Source organism: Fundulus heteroclitus, unplaced genomic scaffold, assembly GCF_011125445.2.
Source record: "Fundulus heteroclitus isolate FHET01 unplaced genomic scaffold, MU-UCD_Fhet_4.1 scaffold_75, whole genome shotgun sequence".
In the NCBI taxonomy this organism is placed as follows: Eukaryota; Metazoa; Chordata; class Actinopteri; order Cyprinodontiformes; family Fundulidae; genus Fundulus; species Fundulus heteroclitus.
The window spans coordinates 471,084-497,317 of NW_023397197.1; the positions used below are offsets into that span (position 1 = coordinate 471,084).

A 26,234-nucleotide genomic window follows, 5' to 3' on the forward strand; every position below is an offset into this window, starting at 1 on the left:
TACTAACCTTTAATGGAGTACTCTCTTGGCGAAGTACAGCTTTCTTGTTTACTTGAAGCTGCGAAAGGTCTATAGTTTGTCGAAAAGAATGACAATCATAAATCTAATAAATAAATTTTATAATACATTCAAATGTTAGTCAAAAACAGTAAACTTACTTTACCCTTATTGTGAGATCCGACAATGTTCCATTCAAAGGGATCTCTTGTGGGGCCACAACTGGAACCTCAGGTGTACAAAGCAACTTGAGACTTTTTCACAGTTGGCTTGGGAACCTGCTCAAGCATCTTTGGAGGAGAGCATGACATGGGGGCACACCTCCGTCCTGCAGTTGGCTTGTGAATCTGCTCATGTGAGGGCCTCATATATGCTTTATTTAGGATTTTCATCCCATCATCGTCACTTTGGTACCTTTTAACAAAATAAAAACGGTAACTATTAATAATCAATTCAGTTTGTTAAAGTTGAAATACGTTTTAAACTTTTTGAATTCCTTTACCCCATCTCTGCTCCCCACAGTGCATTTTCTCATTGGAAACAGCTCAGCAACGATTTGTATGACACCCCTGAAAGCAGAAAATAGACAAATGTTAAATACTTCTTAAAATAGTAAGTTACAATTGAGGCATTTAATTCAGAAATACTTGTGTGAATATTTTTACAAAGCAAAAGGCTATATTGTCAGTATTTACCAATTGCAACAAAGCAACCGATACTCTGTGGAATTCTTGTCGTAAAAGAGACTGAACCTGAAGGATCCACGTTTAGTCTTTGGAGGGAATCCAACACACACAAACACCTTTAAAAAGATTAAAGTAGGAATTACTTAACAGTCCCTAAAACAATCTTATAAACATTTTAACATTTATGGTATTGTTATGAGAACCGTACAGAACACTAAATTCATACCCGTGCCTTTAAAACACTTTAGTTATATACAGTGCATGTTTTTATTAAAAATGTCAAGCAATTGTTTTACTTGCTTGCTTTATGGTGCTACATATACTTGTATTTTTTGTTACTAATTTACTGCTTACAAATTTGTATCATAACCAACACACACAGCTTACCTTCGGAAAAAGTGTGCAAACATTTGTTAGGAGCTTTTTAAAACTGTTTCCCAGCTTCACTGACACACGGTGCTTCTCTTCAAGTGTTGCTTGGAGCTAACAAACAACTAAATCAGTATTCGTGGTATCACAGCATTCAAAGATTTCGGTTCTCAGGTCCAACGCTGCTCCTCCAGGGACAGCCAAGAAACCAAATAAGACTCTCTTCTCTTCTTTAATAGGAGCAAATCCATCCACAATAGCCCTTAGATGAGAGTCTCCGATAAGAAAGACAAACTAAAGAAATACAAAATAGTATTACACAACATTGTTTATTATTATTAAGTCAATGTATGTGTAAAATAACTTACTTTCTTGTCTTTTTGATTCTGGTGGGGAATGACCAGTTTGCAGGTATTGTTGGCAGAAGAGGTCGGCCAAGGTCTACTTCTATGCCGCGTTCCTGTTCCTTGACCTTCCAATCAGAAAACAACAAATATTTTGGTTAAGCTTGTTAAATCAACAGTATGCAACCAAAGCACAAATGTCACAAGTATCTATTAAACACACATACAAGCACAAAACGTGCTTTCTTGAACTTTGATTTCGACATCCAGTGGTTTGGGGTCTTCCATCTTCCTTTTAAAGGCTTGTGTACGGCGAAAACCTTTGCCGCGAGGCATCTAAAAATAAAGAAAAATAAGGTCAGCATACTATAAACTACAACAACTTCAGTCTGCAGCTACCTGGGCCAGCAGATGGGCCAAAACCACAGAGACACCTGAAAGTCTACCACAACCTGTTGGCCTGCAACCACAGATAGCTAGGTGGAGGTTAAATGTTTTAAAAAACTGTAAAAGGAAATCCCCATCCACTGTAAAACTGGGGGACATTGTTGCTTTAAACCGACATGTTGATGAATGTACATTGTCCTAATTGAAGTTAATAACTTAAATATTAAATTTTAAGCCTTTCTTCACCACACTGAAACATCTCCAATTCATTTGTTATTTTGTTGTTGTATCAAACAGCTCCTGCAATTACTTTGATTACTTAAAGAAAACAAAAAATATATCCCAGAAAATGAGTAAACTAGTAAAGCTGTAAAATAGGACAATGACGTTTGTAACTTTAATTCTAGTAGATAATGAATTAAACACAATCCTCACACTTAAATATTTTCTCCAATATACTAAGAAGCTCGAGAGTGTGAAGCAAAGCTTTAAAGATGAATATCTTAAGGTTAATTCTCTGAGATGTTTATGTAAAAATGTAACCTTTAACAAACTGATGACAAATTGAATTTGTTTAACTCAGTAAACTATTAACATCACCTCCAAAAACTATTGATTTATACAGCACAATAAGAATTCAACCAAACATCAACATATTTGGCCGAATTAGTTCACCTCTAATTTGGCAGGGAAAACAGCGGGAGGTTTGGTATTAAAACAAACACAGGCGGGGGGGTCCGTTCTTCATAAGTTGCTTAAAACATCCGAGATCAAATGACACATCCAAGATGATTTCATCCGGCTAATCCTGATCCGGCTAGTTGGGTTCTTCGAACACACCTGTTGTTTACGATTAGTATGGCTGGATTGAGTTATCTGAGACAACTACGCGTTCATGCGTTTGTTTAAAAGGGGAAATGTATCGATAGTAGAAACATTGATCAGCAACGCTGCTATTGGCTGTTCAGCATGGCCAAAGAGCGCCCACAGTTTTTCTCCCAAGCAGAACACGAGCTTTTAATGGAAGGTTATGCTGAATTTGAGTCATTAATTAAAACACCTCAAAATCTGTTAAGGCCAGGAGAGAGGGCTGGCAAAAAGCAGCAGACAAATGAATGCATAAATATGTCCATGGTAGATGTTTCTATCACTTTCTACAGTATGAATTTTTGCATTTTAATAATTTCATATTTACTTTGTTATTTTATGTCAGAGCCTACACGGGACCCACTAGAGCATGGGGACAAGTAAAAGTGAAACACAAGAATATTCTACAAAATGGTAGCTTTTAATTATTATACTTTATTTTAAAAAGGCACTTGTTATGTCAAGAGATCCAAATTTCAGTGTCATTCCTTAGACACGGGAAGTAAAGGACGCATGCAAACTGGGAATTTTAACACAAAAAAAATATCTTTATCCATAAAAAATTAAACTTTTCCTTTTCCAAGTCATCCACAGTTGACACGGTAAAACTGTATTGCTCCGTGTCTAGATAATCCATCCATAATCCATTTCTAATACAATATACGGCTCGACAGGAAGCACGCCTTTCAAAGTAAACTAAACTTCACAATAAAACGGCCCGAACAAATCTTACTGAATAGGATAAAAATAAAAAGCAAACATCATACAAATAACTTAAATCTTTTAGATTTATGGCTCCAACACCACTTTTTCCTCTTTAAAAGCCACTGTTTAAATGATGTGTTTGTCTGTTTATACATGGCTACGACAGACTTCTCCATCTCCTCCGCCTATACAGCCGTGATCTAATCCTGTTTACATGAAATAAGCCTGTTAGCGAGCAGGTTTAAGCTGGCGCACATGTTGCTATGACAACAAGTGCAGGAAGTCTTTCGAAGAACCAAACGATCCAAGATCATGCCAAATCGTCAACAATGAAATCCGGCTAACTGAGTTAGCGACGTACGAAGAACGGATCCCGGGAGCCTGTTTTGACCTCCAGCAAGAACACGGCGGAGGAGTTTTTGAATAGGGCTTGGGCGTCATGACGTATTACTTTTCGGTGGCCGCCATGTTGACTGCCTTTGCTACTCAGGCTATTGCCTATGACTACCGGGCCATATTTTAATTAACCAAACAGATATTCAAGCGTTAAATCTTCACATTCTTCTAGAAGTTACTTTACTTTCACAGAAAGCTCCAACTTACAGCATTGGTGCTTCAAGTTAACAACGCTTCAACTCAGACCAACTAAACCTTGTAGCCTTTACCGCATTGTGTCAGAGTGGGGGAAGGGTGAGGCTTTGTTTACAAACCAACACGCGGTGTTTTGGAACGAGGAACGGACCCGAAAAATCTACCATACCTCCCTACATATCAGAAAGAAAATATCTAAGCAACAACACAACAATAATTTTTCTGTCTTTAAAAAGTTTGTTTTAGCTGTGCAACCTGCAAGATTTTTTCATTAAAACGGCAGCAGTAAAAGCCGATCGTAACATGCACTACGTGACAATTGCAGACTATAATATTGATCAAATTCACTTACCTTAAAATTGTTCCACGTTCTTTGAAGAACCTTCAGAAATGCTGATTCTTCTTATGCTCAAGGCTGGATAATCCTTAATGCTCAGAATGTTGTCGCTGTAGAGAATGAAACGAGAGGTGTAGTCCTTCACCTTATAACGGCCGTCAGCTTCCGGTTTCTTCTTCTTCTTCTTCTTCTTCTTCTTCTTCTTCTTCTTCTTCTTCTTGTGTTTATTGGCGGTTGGCAAACAGCTTTCCGGTGTGCATTACCGCCACCAACTGGTGAGGAGTTTGGGGCAAAATGGCCCTATTGCCAAATATACTTATATGTATGTATCTATATGTCTATATCTATAATATTAATTTACAGATGGTAAATCTTTCTAATTATTCCTGTTATTAAATATTTAAATAAATATTGATAACATTTATTTTTTTACTTTTTTACGAATATCTACGATATCAAAATTTAAGTTTCTCCTTATTAACACCTCTAACCAAATTCCTTCTTTCTTCTTCATATTTCTTACAATACATCACTATATGTTCTAGTAGCCAATTCATTATTTATTCTCTTATTTACTTTGATATTGAAATCTGGAACATAAAATGCAATACCTAACCCATCACTCACACTTTTAGATGCATCTTTATATATTTGAATATAGCCATAAAAACTATTAACATATTCCTGTATCAGTTTATGATTAATATTACCTTCTTTTTTCCTTTCTAACCATATCAAATCTACTGTAGTTTCAGGTTTGATCCAGGGAGGGATTACTGCTTCTTCTTCTTTTGGTGGTTTTATTCACTATGGACCAGAAAACTGTTTATGGAGTCTGTAATGACTCAAAGACACCTCGAGAACCGCACAGTCTGTGTATGGACGGATAAACTTGCTGGTAGAGCACCCCCATGGAGGACTAAACAAGCTTCCAAATAAGAAGCGAACCGGTGATCTCCAATGGAGAATTTTACATGGAGCCATCGCTACAAACTCGTTTTTATCGGTTATTAATCAGGGTGTTTTAAACGAGTGTCCTTTCTGCAGTCTGTCTGAAAATGTTTTTTATGTTTTTATGGACTGCACAAGACTAAAGACCGTTTTTGGCCTTTTAACAAATGTTTTTAGTCTTTTTGGCACTGTTTTTACAACTTCTTTATTTATTGGAGGAGTGTGCCAAAACAAAAGTAATAAGGCAAAGGCCCAACTCTTAAACATTTTAATCAGTAAGGCAAAAATGGCTATTTATTTGTCCCGTAGAGACAGACTGCAGGGGGGACCTCACCTTGATGCTGTGGCTCTGTGGAAGTACAACACGAAAGCCAGGATTCAGCTGGAGTTTCACTTCCACAGAGCCACGCAGAACATGGAGGCTTTTATGCAGTTGTGGGGTTTTAACAAGATTTTATGTGTAGTGTCTGAAAGAGGAGAGCTTCAATTTAACAAGCTCCTTATTTAAGTATTTTATGTAAATGACACTTGTTTTTAACTAAATTGTTTAACTGTTTGATCTCTTTTGTTAATAAAGTTTTGTTAAAAGTCAAAAGTCTTCTTCTTCTTCTTGTGTTTTATGGTGGTTGGCAAACAACTTTTGGTGCATTACTGCTAACAACTGAAATGGAGTGTGGATCGGGATTGAACTAGTCCAATATCCTACTATTACTACACAAATAAGAAAAACAAAACAAAACAAAAAAACCTAAATACTCTTTATCAAATCAGTCTTTTTGAGAAATCTCAATAATAAAGAATAGCCCTCTGATTTAGAGTCCACGTCTAAAAGGTATTTTATATTTAACTTTAATTTACTGTTTTGTAATCTATTTACCAATTAATTTCTCTCAATTACATATTTACTGCAAAATAATCTAAAATGCTGCACTGTTTCTTCTTCAAAAGAAAAATAAAATTTTCCTGTAGCATTTTTCCCTATTTTAAATAACATGCTATTTTAACCTGCATGACCAAAGCGTAATCTTGATATCACCATTTTCTCCTTTCTTTTCCTTGATGTGTTTCTCATAAAGCCCACTTTTCTTTGATAATAAAACCATCTTCCAGTTCTTTCTTCTTCCCACTGTTTCTGCCATCTTGCTTTAATCCTTTTCTTAATTACTGATTTTATTTCACCTTTACTAAATGGAACTATCATATCAATTAGAAAACATTTACTTACTTTTTTTGCATATTCATCTGCCATCTCATTCCCTTTTATTCGAATATGAGAAGGAAGCCATCAAAAATAAACTATTAATAATAATTTCTGAATTTCTACTAATAAATCAGGTCTACTGTTTGAATGATTGTGTTTAAATGAATATGATTCTGAGTCAGAGCAAACTAAACTTCTTAATGGTGTAATTTCTTCAATCCATCCTAAGGTCTTTACCAACATGATACCAAACATTTCTCCTGTGCAAATTGAAATTTCATCACTGATTCTTTTACCTGGTTTAAAATTAAATTGTGGGACTACAAACAAAACACCATTCCTATTATGTGAATCTTCTGAAGCATCCGTAAAAATGTTTAAATATCCATAATATTCTTTGTCTATATATTGTTGAACTATAATTGAATCTGAAATATCCTCTTTGTTTATAAAACAAAGTTAGATCCGTATCAATTTCAGGCAACATAGATGGATGAAGTAATGATCTAATAACTGTTTTACTAACATTTATTTGAGATAGTTCAAGATCTATTATAGTAGAATCTGCTATCCATCCAAAAGAATTTAATTTTTTCTTCCCTTTTTCCCAACTTGGTATTAGAATTTCCTGACATGGATGAGTTTCACAATGATTCTTTAACCGAAACCAGTAAGTGGAAAGTAATTGTAATCTCCTCAACTGTAGTGGCATTTCTTCCATTTCTACTTGTAATGCTGATGTTGTTGGTGTTGTTCTTATGGCCCCTGTGCATAATCTCAATGCTTGATACTGAACAATATCCAATTTTTAAGTAAGGATACTGATGCTGAACCAAAAGCAATACATCCATAATCAAAAACAGACCTAATCAAACCTGTATAAATTGATTTCAATGACTTCTTCTCAGCTCCCCACTCATTCCCGACCAAACACCTCATAACATTTATAACTCTTTTGCATTTATCAATCATCTTCTCAATATGAACTTTCCAAGTAAGCCTTTCATCCAACCATATACCAAAAACTTTAAATTGGTTTACCCTTTCCAAGTCATATCTATAAATTTGTAACTTTATTTCTTCAGAAACTTATTTCCTTGTAAAAAGCAAAACCTTTGTTTTATCTACAGAAATATTGAATCCCCATCTAAAGGACCAATCTTCTATTTTATTAATGGCTTCTTGAACTTTTTTAATGATGAAACTTACATTTAAAGAAGCGTCCATTTTATTTTCCACATCTTCAAACATTATCATTGATCATAATAAAAATAAATAATGGAATAACTATGCTTCCTTGGGGGATACCATTTTCAACATAAATATTTCCTGATAATTGGTTTCCTATTCTTACTTGTATAGATTGATTATGAAGAAAATCCTTTATCCAGTTGAACATCGAACCACCCACTCCCATCTTCATTAATTTGATCAAAAATCCTTCCTTCCACATCATATCGTAAGCTTTTTCAATGTCAAAGAAGATATCTACCACATTTTCTTTATTAACTTGGGCCTTTCTAATTTCATGTTCCAATACCAGAACAGGATCCATTGAATTTCTACCTTTCCAGAATCCTTTTGTTTACGGTGCAGTGTGCACCCGCCGCATCCGGCAACCAATTGTATTACATTTTTTTCACCAGCAGGTGTCAGCCAACATCATTTTCTGAAAATTCTTTTTTTGGTATGTTGGTACCTAATAAGAAAAATATTTATTAAAAATCAACGGTTTGATCTAAAATTCTGAAAATATTCATGGATCTCAAAGAGTGCTTTATCTACTCACGTGATTTTTTAAATGGCCATTGAAAAAAGCGTTTGAGAGAAAAAAATTATTAAACTTTATAGTCTTGCACATTTACATTTTAATGTCTTGTAAATAACTCAAAATCGCCTGGATTTTTACCAAACTGAAACCTCTGCTTATTGTGCATGTGCTTTAGAAATAGAGGCCATTTTTTTGGGGATTGAACAATATTTGTGGAAAATACATTGATTTCTCCATTTTACAAACTTTTAAAAAATCAGAGTGTGGCACTTTCAAACACTGGAATACATGCAGTGAGAGAATTGTTGCACCTTATTCAAGGAATACATCCTGAAAATCTGAACTTGTTACACCACACAAGTGATTTTAGGTGAATTTTTTAAGTTTTCAAGTTTTTTTCACACTTTTGGAAATAAGCCCCGCCCACTTGTTTCAATCATTACCATATTTAGGACTTTAGTTAAGGGCTATTACTGGAAGGGGATGAAAAAGGTTTTGTAAAAATCCGATCAGCCATTCTTGCGTAGTAGATTTCTTGACATCACAGCGCCCCCTAGTGATGGACGATCCTCAATCGCTGGTCACATGTGCAAAATCTTATTTGGACTATGGGTTATGAAGGACATGTCAAAATCTGTTATGGTTTTAGAATAATCAGCAATTACATTTAGAGCTAGCTAGCTAACAATCACTTATTTTAGCGTTACTTTTCGAAAAAGTCAAAATTCAAAAATCCGCCGCGATAACTTTTTTTATTTGTCCATGACACGCTTATATACAAAGTTTTGCGCGGATTGCACAAACAATGTTGGAGGAGTTTAACAAGAAAGGTTTAACCTTTGTAGCCATGTAGCGCGAAAACTAGCTGGGAAACGAAGGGTGTGCCAATTCTCTTTATTTTGCAGAATCATCCAATAAACAAAGTGCCATCAAGTTTTTGAGTGTAGGACCAGTAGTTTGGTGGTTACAGGCGTAAACGCATTGTCCTTTATTATAGCGCCCCCTAGTTGTTGAGGGGTCTGAATTTTTGGGTTTGAGTAGCGGTGCACATTCTGTACTTGGATACCTGATTCGATGGATTCGTTACAAATCCGCATGGGCCGCCCAACGCGTTTTAGCGGAGAATAATAATTACCCGTAATAATAATAATAACTAGAACTGCAAGCAGTTATTAACGGGTTCCAAGCCCACATACCGCCCCCTTTGAGCATGTTCCTGGACTTCAGCATTCAACACCCTCATCCAAGCCCACCTACGCCGCGCCCCCTTTGAGCATGTTCCTGGACTTCAGCGTTCAACACCCTCATCCCACAGCATCTGGTGGAACAACTGGAACATCTGGGCTTCAGCACACCCCTTCACCACTTCCTCACCTCCTGACCACTGTCGGTCCGGGTCTGACAGACCACCTCTGATGTCATCACCCTCAGCACAGGCTTCCCTCATGGCTGCATCCGGAGCCCCTTGCTGTTTACTCTGATGACACACGACTGCACCCCCAGGTTCACCCCCAATCACATCATGAAGTTCGCAGATGACACAAACTCATCAACAGCTCAGCTGTGGAGGTGGTTAGCAGCACCAAATTCATCAGGGTGCACATCACGGACAACCTCACCTGCTCTGTGAACACCACATCTGGTGAGGAGGGCACAGAAGCGCTTGTACTTCCTGTGGAGGATGAGGAGAGCCCAACTGCCCCCGCCCATCCTCACAACCCTCTACACAAGTACCATAGATAGCATTCTGACCAGCTGTCTCTCTGTGTGGTGTCGAGGCGGCAGCACGTCCGACTGGTGGAAAACAACAGTTGTCAAGCTTCTGAAGTTTGCGCACGACACCACTCATGGGATTTATCTCTGATGGTGACGAGTCCGCCTACAGGTGGGAGGGTGACCATCTGGTGACCTGGTGCAGGGAGAACAACTTAGAACTCAATGCTGTAAAAATAGTGGAGATGGTTGTGGACTTCAGGAAGAACTCAGCCCCAGCTACCCCAACACCCTCTGTGACTATATATAATATATTTCAGTCGTCAGTCAAGTCAAGTTATGTTGCGAGTTCAGTTGTTTTTTTTTTCTTTTCTTTGTTCAGTGGTTTGTGTTGTTACCACTGGCAAGTTCATGTCAGTAAGAAGAATGAAGTTTGTCAATGGAGGTTCAGTTCTGCTTGGGGCACAGGCTCGCCATGTCCTTTCAGAGAGAATCCATGGAATCTGATCCAGTAGTCTGATCCAGATTTTTGATCAGCAACAACAAAAAAACCTAGCCTGCACACGATAATATTATTATTGCATTCAGCTAAATAAACTCACTTTATCAATTTTTACAGCATTGTTTTTTCTTCATTCCTCACATTTCCATTGCGATGTTTTACATGCACTTTAAAAATTTTTCCCAACTCAAAACACCGGAATCATCTTTAACCCATGTAAAACAAAAATATAAAATCCTTTTTAATTATGAAACTATGACCTGTAATTTAACAAATTACAGCATAGGTTTTTTTTAATCCTCTTCCAAGTCTTTGTAAATCATGAGATGAAATACAGTTATCACCTTACCAAAGAGCATGAAATCCTTCTACATCCAATACTCTCCATCATCCATTGTATGGACGAAACCCAGCGCTGAACACAGAGAAATGTCGGACTGGATCAAATACTGCGTGTGTGATGGGTTCAAGTACCTCGCTCAACGTAGGAATTTACACATGTACAGCCTCAAGCTATTTAACTAAGATGTAAACGAGGTTTAAAATGTCTACTGTTTAGTTTGATATTAATGAACAGTCATAATTTTAATTTACATGTAGTATGGTTGAACTAGAAGAATTAACAGTGGGATGTTGATAAACTGACTGTATATTTGTATTGTAGTGCTGAACCATAGATTTACTTCTGAGTCAGTTAGCTTGCAGTTAGTTGACCTCCACGCAGATTTGGCTCTGAAGGAACAGTCTGTTAAGAGTGATCCTATATATATATATATATATATAATATATATATAATATATATATATATTATATATATATATATATATAATATATATATAATATATATATATATATATATAATATATATATAATATATATATATATAATATATATATAATATATATATATATATATATATATATATATATATTAGTGCTGTCAAACGATTAAAAATTTTAATCGCAAATAATCCTATGATGTCGATAGTTAACTCGAGATTAATCGCAAATTAATCGCATATTTTATCCTTTTATTTCTGAAAGTGTAATAGCCTATTTGGGCATTTTAATATGCAATTTTGCAATAAATGACACTAATAAAATACATGCTTGTACAAAAAATATTTTTGTTATTTTTCAAGCACTTTTCAGAATTGGTATGAAAACATCCTGGTGCCAAATGTTAAACTCTGGACTATAATGGCTATATGACTAATCATGATACCCTGATGTTTACACCATGTGTAAACAAATGTGTAAATACCTGTTTTCATGCCGATATATTTTTTTTGCCTCTTAAACAAAAGGTATTATGCATACATATAAATTAATAAAAATTGAACATTTCGATAAAGTCATAAGTTTTGTTCATTTCTTCACTCTCTCTCTCTCACACACACACATCTAATTCTGAGCTTTCACACCAACAACAATAATTTCTTTGAATATTTTTGCTTGCTGTTTCTATCCATATTCATAGAGTTTAAGCCTGGAAAAAGGTTTTAAATCTCCAGGTCATTCCAGCCTTACACTTTGCTTGCAACTGGGCAGGAGCTTAATACCCTGAATGAGACTGTTTAGCAACTGTTAGTAACTCCAGGTCCTTCGTTTGGAAACGTGATTCATCCCTGGGTTGTCAAATACAGAGACAACAAATTAATAAGCATTAAAGAACGGTTTATGGGTTGGGTTTCTGCAATGTTATCAACGTGTAAAAGCTCATCTTCAGAACCAATCTCTGCTTAAAATGGTGATCTGCACCAAGTAATCTACTTTCAGCAGTTATCACCGGTTATTGCACCGTAAACTGCAGAAAATACGTGCAGAGTTGCTCTGTCTGCCTTTACTACCGTCGGCTCCTATGGCGGAGGGATATTTCAGCTGGATACACTCAAATGTAGTGCAGGCAGGCCACTTAATAACCCCTATTTCGTCACTTATTTAAGACCCCAAATAAGCGATTTCACTTTCAGAAACCTGCCCAAAAAAAACGCAACCCGTGACTCATGAAATTTAGAAGCGCTTTTAGAAAAAAGAAGCCCAAAGTCGCGTGTGTCCGATGTGTGTGTGTTTGTAGAGATCCATTCATGATCAAATGCGGTCCTCTGCTGGAATTTTTTAAAGCATTAGTGTAAATATATATATATATATATATATATATATATATATATATATATATATATATATATATATGGATACATGGATACATGCATATATACATACAAAATTATTGAAGTGAACATCTAAGTTTTAATTGAATACCCCTTACTTAGACTATTAATGGTAAGAGTTGTTGTAGTTGCAAAAACAAGACACGAGATGGAGCCCTTGTTTCATTTTCTGAAAAGCTCTTTAAAATAGGTGTTTTGTCAAACTATCTAAATAAATATTTATTTTAAATCAACGGTTTGCTCTAAAATTCTGAAAATATTCATGAATGTCCAAGAGTGTTTTATCTAACCACATGATTTTTTTGATGGTCATTAAAAAAATGGATTCAGAGAAAGAAAAAATTAAACTTTATAATCTTGTATCATTAATTTTTAAAATCTTGTAAATTGGTCAAAATCGCCTGGATTTTTATCAAACTGAAAGACATGGTTATTCTGGCTGTGCTTTACAGATAGAGGCCATTTTTATTGGCATTGACCAATATTTGTGGAAAATACATTGATTTCTCCATTTTACAAACTTTGAAAAAAACAGAGTGTGCAACTTTCAAAAACTGGAATACATGCAGTGAGAGAATTGTTGCACCTTATTCAAGGAATATATCCTTAAAATCTGAGCTTGTTACACCACACAAGTGATTTTAGGTGAATTTTTGAAGTTTTCCCGTTTTTTTCCACACTCTTTGAAATAGGCCCCGCCCACTTGTTTCAATCATTACCATATTTAATACTTTAGTTAAGGGCAATGTCTAGAAGGGAATGAAGAAGGTTTTGTAAAAATCCGATCAGCCATTCTTGCGTAGTAGATTTCTTGACATCACAGCGCCCCCTAGTGATGGACGATCCTCAAACGCGGGTCACATGTGCAAAATCTTATTTGGACTATGGGTTATGAAGGACATGTCAAAATCTGTTATGGTTTTAGAATAATCAGCAATTACATTTAGAGCTAGCTCGCTAACAATCACTTATTTTAGCGTTACTTTTCGAAAAAGTCAAAATTCAAAAATCCGCCGCGATAACTTTTTTTATTTGTCCATGACACACTTATATATAAAGTTTTGTGCGGATTGCACAAAAAATGTTGGAGGAGTTTAACAAGAAAGGTTTAACCTTTGTAGCCATGTAGCGCGAAAACTAGCTGGGAAACGAAGAGTGTGCCAATTCTCTTTATTTTGCAGAATCATCCAATAAACAAAGTGCCATCAAGTTTTTGAGTGTAGGACCAGTAGTTTGGTGGTTACAGGCGTAAACGCATTGTCCTTTATTATAGCGCCCCCTAGTTGTTGAGGGGTCTGAATTTTTGGGTTTGAGTAGCGGTGCACATTCTGTACTTGGATACCTGATTCAATGGATTCGTTACAAATCCGCATGGGCCGCCCAACGCGTTTTAGCGGAGAATAATAATTACCCGTAATAATAATAATAATAATAATAATAATAATAATAAATAATTTAAAAACACTAGAAAAACAATAGGGTTCTCTGCTCACAGAGCAGACGAACGGCATAGCCGTTCGCCTGCGCTGCGGGCTTGGAACCCTAATAATAATAATAATAATAAATAATTTAAAAACACTAGAAAAACAATAGGGTTCTCTGCTCACAGAGCAGACGAACGGCATAGCCGTTCGCCTGCGCTGCGGGCTTGGAACCCTAATGATGATAATGATGATGTGGTGAGGGAAAATCCCCAGGGATTACTTCAGGAGAGTTTCCTATGAACATATTACTGAGATAACTTCATCAAAGAAGCAGCTGTGACTTTTAAAAGTCATTTCTCTGTGTTCCAAAGGTAGTAAAGTGATTGGCTGTAGAAGTCAGTGTTTGGATGAAGAACATTTACCTCCACAGAAATCTAGAAAACAACACATGTGAAATTCTTTGAGTTCATTCCATTAAGCTTCCCAGTAGCTGAGCTGATGTGGCGGCCATCTTACCTGGGGCTGACCCCCAGATTTTAATCATTTATTGATTTGATAAAAACTCATTTTCTGGAACATAGCTTGACCCGTTCTGTAGTTGTTCAATAACCAAATGTGACGATGAAAAGATAGTATGAAGCCAGCAAAAGCCACCTCCTTGTCCCCTAATGTGTATATTCTGTAAGTTGTTGTGCAGATCCAGGGACACGTGTGGCAGATGGTTCCATGAGCCGTGCCTAGGCTGACAAGAAGATGTCCTGAAAGCTCTGAGGGAATCCAGCTGGAACCGTCTATTGTGTTGTTGGAACCAAAGTTCTGTGGCAGCAAACTATGGAAATGTTCTTCATCATTTCAACATTTTATACTTACCTGTTTCTAGTTCAGCTTTTTCTGGACCTTGTTTTATTTTCTGTGTAATTAGTATGTACATAGTGTGGCAATGTAAACCTCAGCAGTTTTGATCAATAGAATTGTAAAGTCACATGCTGATGAGCTTTAAATGTGAAATTCCACATCATATCTTAATGAAATGTGTTGAGTAACATCTGGAGGTGTTCTCCTGTCAAGCTGAATCCAAATTGTCCACTGAACACGTACTAAAGGTTTACTAGCAACATTGACAGCAAGCTAACATGTGAACTGTGGAGCTGGAATGTTCCAGATGCTGGAAAAGTGCAGAAATCAACGTTCCAGAGCCGTTGTTCAGGAACCAGAAGCTGCTCTCACATCAGTTTTAGTCCAGATGTTTGTGTTGCACTAAAAGCTGAAAAGATGAAAGCCATGAGTTGCTTTTAAAAGCAGAAGCTTCATGTTTCTACTGTGCTGTGTGTGATGTGTTGCCAACAATCAATGAGCTTCATGGAAGGAAAGAACGTCTGAGTCGCTGCTTTGATTTTCTTTTGCAGCTTTTCTCTGACTTCTAACTTCAGCTTTAAGCAACAGTTCTGGTTGCTGCTGAAGCTCAGAAATCTGATCCACACTTGGAGCTTTTTACTAAAAGCCATTTTCCATCAATACACACAGAACTGTTAGAGGCTTTTTCTTTGTGCTTAGAAATCAAATGGAGTTGATTCAGATCAAGTCCTGCTGGGTGCGCTCCATTGAGCCCACCTGAACACCACTGGATGGGAGGAGTGAAGATTTCAGAGCTTTCCCTCTAAAGAAGCACAGCTCTTCACAGCTCTGAGAGACATTTTCTTCACAAATCCCAGTCAGTGGCATCTGCAGACCTGATCACATCCAAACATCCCATTTTTCAGGACTCAATCATTTCATCTGTGCAATTGTTCCAGCTGCTGTGGGAAGAATCCAGCTGTGAACATCTGGAGCTTTAATGTGCCGCTTCTCTCCTCCCAAACATCCAGCCTCCACCTGTGGAGAACAGCTGGAAAACAGCTGCAGGTGGAAAGAAGGAGTTTGGACCAAGCTGCCTCCTCTCTGCTCTTTTCTCTGACTCTGACTTTAAATTCACTTTGATGGTTTGAAATGAAATCAGGGTTTCAACCTGGATCTTCAGAACATCCTCAGCTGATGCTGATTTTAACCAGAGACTGTCGACACTCTGCTCAGCAGCACTAAAATAAGGAGAAATAATTCTCTAGGAGCTCTAGTAATAATCTGCATTAGAACAACGGCTCATTTTAGCAGCAGCAGTGTGCTGATATTAAGGACTACAGTTTACTTTGTTACTTTGATGCATTTTTATCATTATTTGGTGTTAGTTTGTATTTTTAGTGGATTCTTGGTTTTTATCTTGTTTTTCTGTTTCTGTTTTGATGCCATAATTCCACCAAAGCATCAACTAATTGTTGTTTAGTGTTAAAGGGCTAAAAATGGTTAAAGTGCAGATTGTCATGTGATCAGCAGCTCCTTGCAGCTACTGAGCCTCTGACCTGCTGTGGAAGCAGAAAGGATGGACTTAGTTTTTCACTCACTGCTTCAGGGTTCGGCTTCTGGTTCTGTTCACTAAATAATGACCCAATGGAATCTGTGCTGCTGTTGTATTTCCCTCATTTTAAGAGCTGCTGAGGAACAGATGATCTTTTATTCATGTCCTGATAAATGAAAGCTTAGAACTGACTGTGGTTCTGCTCACTTTTTACCATCACTGACATGTTTGGATCATTTAAAAACGCAGCAAATGGGTTTAATAATCAGACATCATGCAGTTTATCTTTTCACCAGCAGAGGGAGACAAATCTCCAGCAATGAAGAGTCCAGTTGGTTCCCAGTTAAAGCAGGTTGTGGTTCCATCAGAGCTGAACAGAAGCTGGATCAGCAGAACAACAATGAAGCCATTTAAACAGCAGCAGAGTGTTTGTGTTCACACTGGGAGTCATGAGAAGGCTTCATGTCTTCAGACGTCAGCAGGTGAACTTTCCTCTGACTCCCACTCAGCCAGACCAGTCTGAGCAGTTCCTGCAGCAGGAAGCAACCAGCAGCTCTGTTCTCTGGGCTCATTTCTCCTCAGGACGCCATCAGGAAACATTTTCAGCAGAACTTCTCTCCTTTCTCATCAAGACTTTATCAACCTGCCTCTGATATCACTGCAGACGCTCTGCTGACTGTTTTAGTCTGAAAGGAAAACTACAAACCAGGTGAGCTGTGACGTCATCAGATGATCAGAGCTGATGTGCAGATGAATGATTTGTGTTTCCTCTGCAGGTGAAGGTAGAAAGTGTTTCTGAGCTCTAGAACTAGACTGAACAGAACTAGAAACATGAACTTGCAGAGAAATAGTTCCTGTTTTGCTGCTTTGAGCAGAGCCGTGCATGGAGCCAACGTGATGTAGCAGAAAGTAGCAGCGTTCACATGCAGCCCTACCCTGAGAAAGGCATCTAGCTTCAACAGACTCGCTCCATCATGTCAGAAGTAATGTGGAACATTTAGATCCAAGACTAAAACTACAGCCAGCTTTATGTTCTGTTCTCCAGTTTTTAGACCCAGTACCATCCCAGCTTTATTTATAGAGCACTTTCAGCACCACAGAACCAAATTACTCTATATGAATAAACAGCAGCCATATGATAACATGACAAGACATTAAACTTTAAAACTTGAACACATTTTAACTCTTTGGCCTAAAACACAGCATGAGACTTTTTGTTTTTAGTTAAAACAATGTTGGTTTAATTATTTTAACACTTTTTTTCTTTTGACATGAGCAGCTGTGATTGTTTTGAAGTTTTTATAAATAATTAAATTAAAATCAGTAAGAACTATGCTAAAATAATACAACAATCATAAAATCTGTAAAAAATAAAGTAAAAGGAAAGAGAACCAAAATGGTAATAATGATAATCAGAACAATTTAAAGTCTCTGATGGTGTCAGAGGCCAATGAGAATAGATGGTTTTATAAATGAATGTGAAACACAGGGAGGAGAACTGTCTGATGTCCAAGGGAAGGTTGTTTCATAATTCTAGATCTGCTGCAGCTAAAGCTCAGTCACCCTGAGCTTAAGCTTCATCTTTGGCTGACTCAGGATCAGCTGATCAGTGACCTGAGGGAACAGAGGATGTGCAGGATGTACTAGTTCAGACAGCTAATGTGTGGCAAGGCCATTTAGAGCTTTAGAAGCAGATAAAAGCATTTTAAAATGAATCCTAAAATGTTCAGGCAGCCAGTGCAGAGAGACTAAAATAACAGAAATGTGGTCAAAGCTTCATGTTTCATAGAGTCTAGCTGACCACTGATCTAGATCCTCACAGTTCTGGACTAAAAATGATGTTTTCTGTCTGCATGAAGCTGTAGCATATTGTGACTGATGCGCTCATTGATATTATGGACACACTGACTCAGTGATTGCAGTGAGCCAGGCTCAGCAGCAACATGGAGATTACAAGTCACATGTAGTCAGCATGGATGCTAGGAGATGCTGGAGAACTCTAGAATCTGACCTGTTGGCATCACATGGAGGAGAAATAATAGTGGGCTGAAAATGGATCCTTGAGGAACCCCACGTTTAATTTTTGTTGGTCCAGATTTATATTTATTTACCAAATGACACAAAGTTATCCATGTCTGCCAAATATGGTGTGAACCAGTTTAGCCCAGAACCAGATAATCCAGCCAGTGTTCTAGTTGGATCATCAACATGTTGTGATGAACTGTGTTCAGCAGAACTGAGATCCAGTAGAACCAACAGAGGAGTTCTGGAGCCATTCCAGTCAAGATGAGCATCATTGTAAACGTTTAGCAGTGCAGTCTCTGTGCTGTGGTCTGAAGCCTGACTAGAAATCACTGAAGAGATTCATTTCATCACAAAGTCATACATTTGTTCATCAGAACCATTTTCAATGATCTTTTCCAGAACCAGTGGATCAGTTCTGATCCTGTAGGGACTTATTATCCATGGATCTAGAGTTGGTTTCTCTAACAGAGGTTTGATCTCTGCAGTTTTCAGCCTTTAGAAAACAAACTAACTGGAGGGAAGTATTTACTATCTGTAATATTTCAGGGGCATCACAGCTAAAAACTGCTTTTAGAAACTCAGAGGGAACAAATCCAGGCAGCAAGTTGTGGATTTTCTCTTCTGATGTGTTTCTGTCAAGAAGACATAATTCAGTTTGTTAAAGTCATTTAGATGCTGTAATGATTGTGGAGGCTCAGGAGACATCAGCAGGTTCTCAGAGGTGGAGATAGATGGTGCTGGTCTCCATCAGGAGGGATGATTGGTGAGCTGTTGGTCAGCCTGTCAACAATAGCAAACAAAGTTCTGCTATTATTAGTGTTTTTATTGCTGAGATCAGAGAAATAGAACCGCCTCGCTGGTTTTAACTCCACAAACTCACATCATGATGGTAAGATCTGTTTCACTTCAATCATTTCTCTGACTGATCAACACTCTGTAGACATGAAGTTTTCTGCATCACTGATGAGGAACCTTCAGGACATCTGAGAACAAGAACAAGGCAGAAACATGGAACTTATTCATGATTATGTGTTTATGAATCATAACACAGATTAAAATAATTCAGGTTAACATTATTCCAGTACAGTGACTACATGTGGGGATAATAGCTCATCACATGTGGGTCAGAAAAATGTCCAACAGTGAAGCAAATAATCTGGTTTAATAGTGAGGAACACATTCAGACTGATGTTCTAGGCTGAGCAGAAGAACGTCAGAGTTTCTCATGGAGATCCTGCAGGGAGCAGCTTGTCTTCTCAGTCTGTTCCTCAGAGTCAGACTGGTCCCTCTTTCTGGAGAAAAGAACCAGAGTTTCTCTGAATTCACTGTTAGCAGACAGTTAAACTGAGTTTTTACATCACCTGCTTTCTAGGTAGCACCAGGTTCTTCAGCAGAACAGCAGAGATGAGTCTGAGAACCAGAAGGCAGTCAGATCTGAACTCCTCCCACTAACCTACCTGTCCTGCCTCCATCACAGCTGAAGCTCCGCCTCCTTCCAGGTAGCAGCTCACCTGTGTCTCAGTGGTTCAGATCTTGTTCTTCAGCACTTTGGACCGTCTGAACAAACTGTAAGTTTGCTTTGTTTCCTACCAGAACTTTGTCTTGAGGAACTTTCCTCTTTGTTTCTGCTCTCTGATGTCTGGAGAACATGTTCACTTCTGATTTCAGCACAAAGATTCATCTCTGCTGGTTGAAAGCTAATCTAAAGGAATAAATGTATAAATTGTCTAAGTGTAAATTATTTAAGTGCTAGATTCAAAAATAATTCACTGTTTGTTTTTTTATTTTTTTAGTTCCTGGTTCTAAACCGTCGTCTGTGGTTCTGTAACTCCTTTTAGTCTCTCCAGTCAAACTGGAATCACTGCATTCCTTCAACATCATCCTTTAGTTTCTGTTTGTTCCCAAAGTCTGGAAACTAATACATGTTTCCAGACTGTATGCTTGATTTAGTTTAAGTCTGATTTTCATGGTAGCAAAATGTGAACAGTTTAATCTTTTTTATTAAACTCGTCTGAATAAAGGATGATCAGAGTTGATGAATGATTTGTGTTTCCTCTGCAGGTGAAGGTAGAAAGTGTGTGTGAGCTGATGTGGATGTGAATTCAGCAGCATGGATCAGTGTGAGGACAGAGAGGAGGGAGTCCCTCCCTCTAAAACCACTCTGTGTGGGGAAGCTGAGAGCCAGAGCCACGCTCAGAGGTGAGATCAGCATCTCTAAGTGTCCAGAGCCCTTTTCACACAGCGTTCTCACTATATCAGGCCAGAAGAGACCAAGTGGTCCTGAAGCTGCTGCTGTTCCTCTTTGCTGCTTCATCCAGACTGAACAGAGCAGCTCAGCATGGTACCAGTGGCTTCTGACAAACAGCAAGTCAGTGTTGCACAACCAGCTGAGTGACACCAGCCTGTTGCTTAGAGCTCTGGGTTCCAGCAGGACACATCTGGAAAAACTCACCAACTTCCAGAACATTTCCTGGACCTTGATGACCAACATGTGTTCAACATTATTCATCCTAGAAAGAAGGACGGCTGATCAGACATTTATGGAAGAACCTTTACATTTATTTACTGTCTGAATACGACCCAGACCAACAGAACCAGTTGTTCATTAAAATTAAGCTGAATTTCTATAGTGTGAATAAATGAGGCTGACAACTCATCACATCATGATTTTAATCAGTGATTCTGGTTAAAATGGAGAAAACTGTCAGTTCTGACTAGTGGGCATCCAGCTGCTTCACTTCATTATTGATCAGGCGTCTAGAACAACCTCTATTCTGGACTCAGCAGTGGATAAGCTTTGGTTCCACCTCAGTACATTACAAACACAACACCAAGACTTAATGAAGCTCCATCAGAACCTCCTTGATGGTCCGAGTGAAAAGGACTCAGGATTCTTCTCCATGTCAGAGCTCAGCACTAATATCACCAAACTGTCCTCTCAGTCATTTCTAACCAACATGTTTGTCTCAGAAACAGTTCTTTCTGCTCTGGAAACAAGGCTGGACTTTATTAAGGAGGATCAATGATCAGGAACATGATGGAGGATTGGATCGGTTCTGATGGAACCATTTAGAACATCAAGTTTATGATCTGTTTGGTTAGCTCTTTATGTCAGAATCTGCCGTATTTGAAAAATGTATTTTTTTTAAAAACTCCAAATGTGTTAACATACGTTTTTTTCTCACTGCAGTGTTAAGACACTGATACGTAAATTTGAACATCAACCAGAACCAGAACCCAGCTGTGTGTCCTTTAAGAGCGACTGGTCAAAGGATAACTTCATGGACTTCAAATCTTCTGGACCTCCATCCTCAGAGAGGTGAGCTGTATCTAACTGCTGTAACTGTGGAAACTGAGTCAGTCTGAAATGTTTTTATTCCAACATGTGTTTAACGTGAGCTCAGCTCTTTTTCCCACATTTCTATGTTCATATGTGAAGCGGTGTGTGTTGGATGTTCTCCAGAACCACAGCAGTGAAAGTGGAAAGAATGGATGTTGTTGGAGGCGTCCTGGATGCTGCTACATCATGTTTAACAGCTCTGATCTGTTTGCTTTTTGGCCTCATTGATTAGTCGCCATCATTAAACACTTTTCTCTGCTTAAAGTCAAAGATTTAGTTTGGACTGGAGCTCACTCTGATTGGTTCTCTGTGGTTCTGTAGAAACTGGTTCTATTCCTGTTCACCAGTAACAGTCCCTAAACCTAAAGCTTTCTCATTATGATACAGTCATTATAAGTTTCTCCACAATGAAGTAACTGGTATTTAAATTTATTGAGTTTGGAAAAACAACCATTTGTTCCATTTAAAGTTCAGTAAATTGTCTTGAAGATGAACCTTTCCATGAAACCTTTATTGTTAAACCTTCCTTTAAAATAACTAATAAAGGATTTATTGACGCATACAGAAAGAAATACACACAAATGAGATAATCCACTTAATCTTCTTTAACACTGTGTGTCAAAATATCTAAATTGGTCATAAAGGAAGGAGGCGTGTGCTGGTCAGTCATCCAGGTTAAGATCAATCCTAAAAAAGGTTAAAAAAAACCCAACTGTTCTTCTATTCTGATTCTGTAGATGTTCCCATCCAGGAAGCTTTATCAGTTTATTTAAACTTTATCTAAAAGTCTGGAGTGGTGATGAGTTCCATGTTTTATAGACCTGCTGGTGAGGCGTCATTAGAGCTCAGATTCACATGAGATCCTTCCTGCATGCAGCCAATCACCTCATTGAAGAAGCTTCAGTTATAACAGCATTTAATTTCCTTTGGAATTAAGAATGTATTTTTATTAAATGTAATAAATAAGTTGAAAAAAATAAATATACATTACAGTGATAATGCTCTTTCCACACAATAAGTGACTAAAATTAATCCTTAATTCAAAATGTCCCATTAAACGTGTCAATCACAGAATTATCTGTAGCAGCTGTGGAGCTGACAGTAATTCTATATGTTACAGTTTCTGCTGTTTGCTGGTTTGAAGTTAACATTAAAGCATAATCCTGATAATAAAGTTATACCTCCAGCTGTTTTACACATTATAATCAAACTTTACACATTTAGCATGTAATGCTGGTTATGATTCTCAGACATTCATCAGCCTAAGACAAAAGCACAGATTCTCCTCCAGACTCCCAGTGGTAGCTGGGAAGCCTTTACACAGACACCAATGAGAGCCACTACCACTATGTTTATATATGAGTGTTAAGTTAGACGTAACGCTCTCCTGACAGGAACTAAATAGATCCAGACCTAGTATGGTAAAGGATGATTTTAGGATATATCTGCTAGCACATTACTAAAAACTGTTTAAAACCCACCTTAGAAGTCAAAGGGGGAAAGTCTAGGTGTCTCACATGAAACTTGGCCAGATTTAAAAATCAGATACACTCTCCACTAGACAAAGGCTTCTGCACCCATCTAAATAGAAATCAGAAGTTCTAACCATATTCATGACCACAGGTGTATAAATTCAAACATCAGGTATGCAAACTGTTTCTACGAGCTTCTTAATAGGATTTCAATAAAAGTTTTGAAGACAAAAAAGATTGCAGCCTCTAATGAAGCAGTAAATGGGTTAGGAAAACCAGTAAATAAATATTATCTACACTTTCTGAAAGGATAATATGAAAATATGATGCATTCTTTTGCTACAAATGTCATCAAAGTGTAATAAATTGCAGAGTGTCTTTAAATGTTGCATTTCCCTTTATAAGTACAGAGGATGGATTAACAGTAATGGGGCGTTCCTCAATTATGTCAACTTACTAAATGTAGAACAGGCAGTGTGTCTGATTCACGGCCATGTTGTGGTCAGACAAGCTGTGTAGAGGTGATGCAGACAGCTCTGTCCTGAATATTGCATCAGCAAATATAAATGTAACAATGAAACTCTGCTGCTTCAGAGTCTGCTGGAGTGACTCTCCATGTCACCATGGTGACCATATGATAGGAGTTTGTTTCATTCTCTTTCATAAAACCTGAAAGAATGCCAAGAAATGGTATCGTTGGATAATAATATGTAAACAGGAGGGCTTTACAGTTCAGCTGTAACTTTATTCAGTGTTCATTTGATCACAAAGGATGTTTTATATGATCCAATAATGCTGGTTTATCTAGCAATAAAAATACAGGAACAAGCAGAAAGCTGTGATGGACTCAGGAAGGAGGATTCATGGTTTCAGCAGAGAGACATATGACAATGTAATAACACAAAGCAAACATTATTTTTGTGAAACATCTAAATGACCAAAGAGCCGTTTACTTTCTGAGAACAGGTTACGGGATCATCAAGGTTAAAGAGAGGAGATTATCCATTAGCCAAACATCCTCGGTCTGTTCAAACAACCCTGTACTGATGTGTTAAATCTTCAGTTTTAACCACTAACTTAATGATAATGTAACGACCCTCTTCTTTTCTCAGCTAACAAAAATAACACATTTCTATTTTCACGTGTAAATGTTTAGAAATGAGACGGAGTGGACTGGGTTTGCTCTCCCTGCTGCATGCTCCCAACACGGGGGACAGAGATTCTGTTGGGGATGAAGGCCGGTTCACACTGCAGGAATTTTAGCCTGATTTATGACCTGCTAGTCCCTTCAGAGAGGCGCTGATTATCAACATGTCTCTTAAAATAATCTTAAGAGAATATCCTGCCATATGTGGTGAGTTCAGAGCGATCAGTCCGCTCAGCAGAACGTCAGGACCGCTCAGACCTCAAGATTTCCCGTCTGACATCTGAATGATCTTCAGCTAAACCTTTAAAACATTCATTAAACAACACAAAGAAGAGAGAAAACAGGGTTAAATCTTGGAAGGAGACCAGCAGAGAGATGAATTCCTTCACATCTCTTTCCTGTTCTGAGATCCACTCTACTGCTGCTGCTGCTGTACTTTTTATCATCTCAAAAAGCGAGGGGCCCTAGTTTCATTGCAGAACTTAAGGAAGGGGGAAACATACTTTAGTGTGACCTTTGACATTGTAAACTAGTAGTTTCAGGTATGCAGAACAACCTTAACAGTTAATAATTCAGTCCTCAGGAAAAGGAGTAACCACAGATGGCTGGGTGTAAGCCACAGGTAAGACGGTGCTCGCAAATTTATGGTGAGGCTGTTTCTTGCCCCAGACCTCCCTCTGTAACATAGGAGAGATACATCAGTCCTCTGAAAAACACTCTGATGTCTGAATAAACTCAGACCTTAAAACCTCAATAGTAATGAGTAAATACATGATAAATGCAATAAACGTAAAACATGTAGCGAATAATAAAAATAACTAACAGCTTGTCGTCTGACCAGACACCACACACTGTGTGACCAAACATGTTTTATGTAGGATTTTTATCGTTACGTGTGGTTTCTAATCAGCAGACTATTTTAAAATTCTGCTGTGTGAGACCCAGGACACGCTGGAGGGACTATGTCTCTCTGCTGGGCCTCCCTACTGAAGCTGCTACCCCCGTGACCCGACCCCGGATAAGAGGATGGATGGATGGATGGATGGATGGATGGATGAATGGATGGGTGGGAAACTGGAGTTGATTTCTGGGGTGGAGCTAATCAGACTTGTTTGACTGCTTTGAGCAGCCGACACACAGTAGAACACGTGACACTGAAACCTTCGGCAGAATAAAGATTGTGTAATGATAGGGTTATTAAAGATAACCACTTTTATCCTAGAATGAAAACCACACAAAACAAGTTTTAGACATTTCTATAGAAAAGGACAAAGGAACCCAAATGGAGAACTACACTCCCTTAAGGTTTAGGAACGTCTGCGCCGGGTCATCTCTGTCCTTCTGTCTTTACTATCACACATCAAAAAGGGGGTCAGGAGGTTTGGGTCAGGAGGTTTCAGGAATTTTACAACATGGGGGTGGAAAGCAAAGAAGGGAGCAAGGGATTCCTTAACTGAGAGAATTATTTGTTATTCCTGTCTGAGGTTAAATACAACAGAACCTTCCTGAAAGCAAACTCTTAAAACAAACCAAATACCTGTAACTTGTTAGAAATAAAATGATTACATTCAAATTTTTCCAACATTTCCCCCCTTTAAATCATTTTATTGAAAGCTTAACTTAACCTACTTCAAGTATTCTTTTCTTGCATTCTGCATTTTCAATGAGACTGTCATTTTGTTAAGCATTTAACAAGGGAAAAGTTAAACTACAGGTTGTATTTCTTCAAGAGGGATTTGTGAAAGCATTTGATATTGAAACATTACATTTCCCATAGTTTTAGCAATCATAGACTTTAGGCATGGGATTACACAAGCAGTAAAAACACAAAGAATAATAAGAACAA

The 26,234-nt window shown here is 37.8% G+C and overlaps 1 protein-coding gene and 1 pseudogene across 1 annotated transcript in view; one reads left to right on the forward strand and one right to left on the reverse strand.

Moving 5' to 3' along the window:
- LOC118561913 overlaps positions 1 to 26,234 on the reverse strand; it is a 716,353-nt gene that overhangs the window by 380,810 nt on the left and 309,309 nt on the right. The gene's annotated exons all lie outside the window — the stretch shown is intronic.
- The window catches only part of LOC118561874, a 951,216-nt pseudogene that overhangs the window by 343,139 nt on the left and 581,843 nt on the right, over positions 1 to 26,234 (forward strand).